This window comes from Bactrocera neohumeralis, chromosome 6 (assembly GCF_024586455.1).
Source record: "Bactrocera neohumeralis isolate Rockhampton chromosome 6, APGP_CSIRO_Bneo_wtdbg2-racon-allhic-juicebox.fasta_v2, whole genome shotgun sequence".
Lineage (NCBI taxonomy): Eukaryota > Metazoa > Arthropoda > Insecta > Diptera > Tephritidae > Bactrocera > Bactrocera neohumeralis.
In genome coordinates this window covers 39,652,909-39,660,270 of record NC_065923.1, presented here as the reverse complement: position 1 = coordinate 39,660,270, position 7,362 = coordinate 39,652,909, and positions in this window count along the sequence as shown.

Below are 7,362 nucleotides of genomic sequence, written 5' to 3'. Positions count from 1 at the left end.
GTTAACTTTGGCTGCACCGAAGCTAATATACCCTTCACAGGTGTATTTCTTTTAGTAACTATGTGTTCAGTTTGTATGGAAGCTATATGCTATAGTAATCCGATCTGAACAATTTTTTCGGAGATTACATTATTGCCTTAGAAAATAATCTATACCAAATTTCGTGAATATATCTTGTCAAATGTGAAAGTTTTCCATACAAGAACGTGATTCCGATCGTTTAGTTTGTACGGTAGCTATATGCTATAGTTAACCGATCTGAACAATTTCTCGGAAATCAGAGATTATATTGTTGCCTTAGAAAATAATTATAAATTTCGTGAAGGATTCCGATCGTTCAGTTTGTATATGTTATAGTGGTCCGATATCGGCCGTTCCGACAAATGAGCAGCTTCTTGAAGAGAAAATGACGTCTGCAAAATTTCAAAACGATATTCTAAAAACTGAGGGACTAGTTCGTATATATACAGACGGATGGACGGACGGACAGACAGACAGGCAGACATGGTTAAATCGACTCAGCTCAACATACTGATCATTTATATATATACTTTATAGGGTCTCCGACGCTTCTTTCTGAGTGTTACAAACATCGTGACAAACTTAATATACCCTATTCAGGGTATAAAAAGGGAAGATTGCCACGCAAGCCACAAATGAAATTTGTGAAGTTTACGGAGACGATGCTGTATCAGTTCGTGTAGCACAACAATGGTTCGCTCGCTTCCGTTCTGGAAATTTCGATGTGAAAGATGCACCTCGCTCTGGGGATTGTACTCCAATTTGCATAGTGCTTCTGCAGACTTCCTTGGTCATTTTAGCGTCGCTCCATTCTGATCTTTTTCTTTCAAATATGAGGAAGCTTCGGATCCAATATTGTATAGTAGGATAATATTCAGAACAGAATTATGTAGAAACGTTTTTAAAAGCTCTAGAAATGTCCTGGGACACTACAAGAACGACTTTCTTATATTTACGATTCTTTTCGAGATTAAATACCAGAATATAGAGTGAATTATGCCTTTTGTGTATGCTAAATATAATAGATATGTATGTATGTCGATAGATGAATGGATTGAATGTGCTTTTCCGAATATTCTTCAGAATTATAGGAATATAGGAATCATGATTGGTTGGGAGAACGCGCCATTTTAGCACCGAAAACATTAATATCAATGCCATTAATTTTCAAATTCAAGCGAAACTGCCAGGTGTAGTTACGACATATAAATCAATTGACAGTGTTATAATAGAAGGTGAGGCAATGAATTTTCCAATTTAATTTTTAAATTCATTGGAACTGGCTGACATGCCACCGCATAGCTTGAATCTAAAAGTTGGTTCTTTGATTATGTTATTGCGAAACATTAATCCACCAAAACTGTGTAATGGCACCAGTGAAAGAGTTATTGCCAAATTTGATTGAAGCTACGATCTTAACTGCTCAATCAAAAGGAGAAGTTTGTTTGATAGCGCGTAGCCCTAAGATTCCAACTGGTATGCCTTCTACTCAATTACAATACGATAATTACAATACTCTGTGCGTTTATCATTTGCGATGTTCATCAACAAGGCCCAAAGGCAAACACTTAACCTTTGGGGTGAGAGTTTGGAGGAATCATGTTTTTCACATGTCCAACTTTATGTTGCCTGTTCCTGAGTCGGTACCCACAACCGTTTCTTTATTCATGCTCAAAATGCCAAATATCACATCAAAATAATCATTAGTGTTTAATGTACGCTTGTTTTTTCTGAAGAACATAAAGTGCATTCGGCGATTTTTACGATGAGTGAAATTATTCAACAAAGAAGTTCCATTAAATTTTGTTTGCGGAATCAAATTTCTGGTGTCGAAATCTTCAGAAGTGTTTTTGATTGGCACAAATTATTCAAAGAGGGTCGAGAACGCGTTGACGGCGAACCACATCCAGAACAGTTATCAACATCTATTGATGATCCATAATAAAGGGAATTGGTACTTGAGAATCGGCGAGTCAAGAAAATCTTTTGAAAGATCATTTGGAAAAGTGAAAAGCGTCGCGTTAACGTCTGTAAAGCAATGCTTTCCGACTAACAGGATATCATGAAACGTATTATTATTGGCGATGAGTCTTGGATCTATGCTTACGACCCAGAAACAGAACAGCCGAATATAGTGGCAAAGGTGAGTTGAAGCCGAAAAAATCAAGTCAAAGCAGATCAAAATTCAAGGTTATGTTGACGGTTTTCTTCGATTATCGAGGTTTGGGATGATCGAGTGGCTTCAGTTTTTGCACATGTTGTATTTTGTACGCTTTTTATATCTTGGTGTGAAATTCGCCAAATTGTTTCATACGTCATTCCGAGTTGCTGCGAACGACTCTCCACTGTCTTCGTGTATACTCTCAGTATTTCCTTCACTCAGTGCTGGACGTAGTCCAACAATGAATGCTGGGTCTCAAGATGGGTGATGGTGTTGTGAATAGTGCGGCCATTAGGCCGATTATGTTGAGTGAAACGAGCGATACACATTCTACACAGAACATGAATTTTCGTAATAAAGTTGAAAAAATGTCTTTCCGTGATGAGATGCCAAACAATTCGAAGAAAAATAACAAGACAGCTTGACTCGACTAACGCGTGATCTGTCGAAAAAGGCTTTTGAAAAAAGTACCTCTACTTGGATCACCCGTTATAAATGATCAGGACGATTAGAAATTCGGATGACTGTGTGTCCATTCGTCTGTCTGTCTATTTGTCTGTGCAAGCAGTAATTTGAGTAGAAATTCTGATATCGTGAAGAAACTTGGTAAACGTGTTCGTAGATGACCTAATTGGACGTTTGCTACGCCCACAAAACGCCATTAAACGAAAACCTAAAATAAGACACAAAACTGTATTTTTGTTCAGAGTATCCCAGTAGCCAAAGGAACTTGTGGGCTAATTTTTTTTAAGTGGGCGTGGCATCGACCTGTAAATGGTTAAATGTACATATCTTCCAAATTGAAACCAATTTAACCAAACTCGCTGAGAACATGTCTTTTTAGCAAATAGTGACCACGCCCACTCCCCATTTAACAATATATGTTGAAAATTACTAAAATTGCTATTACTCACTGAATAAATGAGTCATAAGCATTAAATTTCATAATCAGGCTGACAAGGGAGAGCTCTATGAGAGCTTGTGTTAAAATTGGACAATAGGAGTGACGCCGCCCATTTTTAGGTGAAATCCTATTTCCCAGGAACTACTTGACGAAGTTCAAATCAATTCCATTTGATGAGTAATATATAGGTAAGGTGCTGAATGTTTGGACCCCATTTCCTGTGACAGACTTTTTATTAAAAATATTGTGAGACATCTTAATAAAGTCAGTGGGAAATGTTATACTCGATTTTTTCGTTAATATAATGTGTGTGTTAGCTCTAAGAATACGAATGAATACGAAGAATACCGTGATCATGTCAAAGCCCCTTTTCCTTAATATACCATGAGGATTTCTGATTATTTGGATGATATTTTTCTCTTATAACCAATATATCAAGTGGTTATATTCATGTGAATTTCAAAAATTCGAATGTTTTTTTGATTTATATATCGAATGCAGATATGTATATTTGAAAATTAGGACTTGATCTGACAAATAGTATTAGATATTAGCGTATTTGTAAACATATTTTGAATACCAAAACTATTAAGTGTAAACTTTTTTAACAAAAAACGACTTAAGTTTGCTACGAAGTTTGTATCCTAGCTTTAGGATCACAGAACTGAAGTTAACGATTTTCTTGTTGGTTATTTTCTCAAAATCTGGCAAAATATATTTTTATTTTATGTCGCTCTCTTACTGGAATAAGTTGATTATCCTCTACCATGGCAAATGCTTTGAACATAAAGAATTTGCATTTTATCTGTTTTATTTTTGTCGAGTAGCTACAACTGCTTTGGGTATTTTATTTGAGAGTTTTCTATCTCACGAAAACAAAAGACGTTTGATTTTATCGACCGCTATAAATGTCACATAGTTTAGCCTCCGACAGATCGTTAAATTTTTACTGAAAAAGTGCAAAACTGCAAAGAGTTTAATTGATACATACTGTTAATCAAGCACTGAGTTAGACACGAAAGCTTAAGACGTAATTAGCAACTTCCAAAAATTGGTAATATAGTATATAAGATTACCCTTAGGGTTTAAGTTCAAATATCCAAAGAAATATTAAAATAATAATATTAATAATAAACCCGAAGTGCTGATCATTTGCAAGAATATTCTAAATTTAGAGTCTAACTATTAACTATCAAGAGTCATGGCAAGGGTTATATATACAGACATGTGATGGTCTTGCAAATTAAAGTACACACCGACTGGGTTTTAGTCGATGATTTTTCTTTTTATTATATTGGGTTATTAGTTTAGAGCTGCATACTGTGTTTCCGACTGACAAGACCTTCAAAAATTCGCACATTTGCAATTTACACCATTTCTGCTTTATGAAAGCTGAACATAATTTGCAACAAAGTTTTAATCATTAACTTTTTCTTTGTTTGCCGTAGGGAGAGCTAATGAATCAAAAACCGTCATGAGATAATAAATCAAAATTAACTAACTTATGTACATAGGTATTCATGTATGTATGTATAGGCATGTTTATACAAGGTGCGTTCCAAAGTAAACAGGACTTTTTGAATTTAGCGCATGGCGCCATCTATATGTCGACTGGTGCGTTATAATCTGCTATATTTATTGATTGTCCAGTGAGAATTTCATGATATTTCGTTGATTGGAAGTGCAGTTATTGCGTTTTAAGTGTCAGTATGTTTGTATTATCGGTGCGAAAATGAGCTTCGAACAACAAAGAGCCAACATTAAATTTTGTTTTAAAATTGGTAAAACTTTTAGCGAAACGTTTCAATTGATGAAACAAGATTATGGCGCTGATTGCCTATCCCGTAGCAGAGTGCACGAGTGGTTTCAACGTTTTCAAAGTGGTCGTGAGGACATAATTGACGATCAGTATGTGGGCCAATCGAAATCCGTGATCACCGAAAACTCCATCGAAACTGTGCGTGAATTCATCAAAAATCAGTCGAAATCATTATTGAAATTCATGGAAATGGAATTGAACATCTCCAAAACATCCATTTATCGCATTTTGACCGAATATTTTGGCTTACGAAAGGTGTGTGCACGGTTTGTTCCGCACATATTGACTGACGACCAAAAATTGCTGAGAATCCAACATTCGAAGAACGATTATTTGACCAAAAATCACATTTTAACCATTAACCACTCCCCGTAATCACCTGATATGGCAACGTACGACTTCTTCCTTCTTGAAAAAATGCATTTGCTCAAGAAAGGAGGTATAAAATCCCTTATATATGTATTATATACATTTGGTATTGTTTTGGGTTTAGATAAAAATAACTCAAAGACCGATATATCTAAACTTACAGTTTAGAAAATATCCTATTTTATTCAATAAAAATCAGCCTTTGCGTTTAATGTTATGCCCTCAAAAAAATAATGTCGCCAAATTCTCAGAAATAGATACAATCCAATCGAAGTGTATGGGAGGGGTGAACATCTGGTATCTAAAAAAGTGTGATAAAGCAATAACTAAATTTTAGGCTAAATCACATATCTCGGCGCCGCTCGACCGATTTACATCAAATTTGCTACGTAACATTCTTCTGACATTCTTACGTTACAGTCCGAAAATCGGATTACAACCACGCCTTCTCCCACATAACACAATTTTCATTTCTATCAAGTTCTTTCCCTTCCAGTGTACACATCAAACAGCAATTAGTATAACGGAATAAAACTTTGCATAATGCCTTTAGAGTATGCCATCTCATTATCCAAAATTGTTCAAATCCAAAATAAGCTCAAATATTGGTTACTTTGTGAGATGTATATATATACATATGTATGTATATGTTTGAAATTTAGGGATAATTCATTTTTGGCAATGGTATGTCTGTGCAGGAAATTGCAAACTTTTGATTGTTTTTGTACCATATACAAGTATTTCCTAACATATATTAGCCGTTAACAATTATCTTAAATTATGTTTATCAAATCGGTGCTAACATGAGTGCAAATCACAAAAGGGAGGAGTTGCCAAGCAACTAAGCATCTTTTCTACGTACACATATTTATGCATATTCATTCAGAAAATATTTGTAACAATACTAGTTATACTCTTGCAACATGTTGTTAAAGACTATTCTAGTTTTGTTCATCTAACGGCGGTATGAATTACATAAAACCAAGATAAATATAGAGTTATAACGGGTGATCTAAGTAGAGGTACTTTTCTCAATAGCCTTTTTTGACTGGTCCCGCGTGAGTCGCGTCAAGCTATCGTGTTATTTTTTTCAGTACTGTTTGGCGTTTCAACATGGAAAGACTTACGCCTGAACAACACTTACAAATCGTTTAACTTTTATACGAAAATTCACGTTCTGTAAAGAATGTTTATGTTAATTACGTTTACGAACATTGCATATCATGTTACACTTAAGCTGTAGAGAAAATTTCTTATTTTCTTTAAGCTATTTATTCTTAAATTAAAAACACAATAAAGCATTAAGTTTTGATCACTCTTCGGAATTGAATGTTTTAATATATGTACATAACTCGCGCTTCGCTCAACTTATAGTTAACATAATAGGCTTACTGACCATACTATTCGCTATACCATTTCCCATCTTGAGACCCAGCATTCATTGTTAAGATAATATTCGACTGTATAGACCACGTCTAGCACTTTACGTCGAGATCTTAAACTGAAAGCGTACAAAAAGCGACATTGCTTTGCTCCATGGGCTCCCAGATGAACCAACGTTTGTGAGCCACTCACGTCGCGCGAAAATGTTTGTCCTGAGTCACCAGGTGCTCGGAGACAACTGACGAGCTGCTCGTTCATTAGTTAAGAAAACCCTACTATACCGAATCCAGTCGGCGCGCGCATGCTCCAAAATACAGTCGCGGCGGAAGAAAATCAGTCCTATTACAAACCCTGTAATCGATTTAACATGACATGTATAGACAACTGAATAGGAAAATAAGGAAGATGATCCGTAATGCAAAAACAAACTGGATAAACAATGAATGCCAAGAAATTGAAAGACTACAATTTTTACATGATACCTTCCATTTACACAAAAAATTGAAAGAAGCCGCAGGTATTCATCGTAAAAATCCGCCCTCAATCCTCATAAATGAAAACAATGAGGTGGTATTTGATATAAATGAAAAGAAAAGTATATGGAAAAAATATATTGAAAACGTTTTTTCGGATGACAGTAGATTGAACCAGAATCTTCATCTTCATCACAGACCAATTGGCAATTACATTACGAAAGGCGAAATA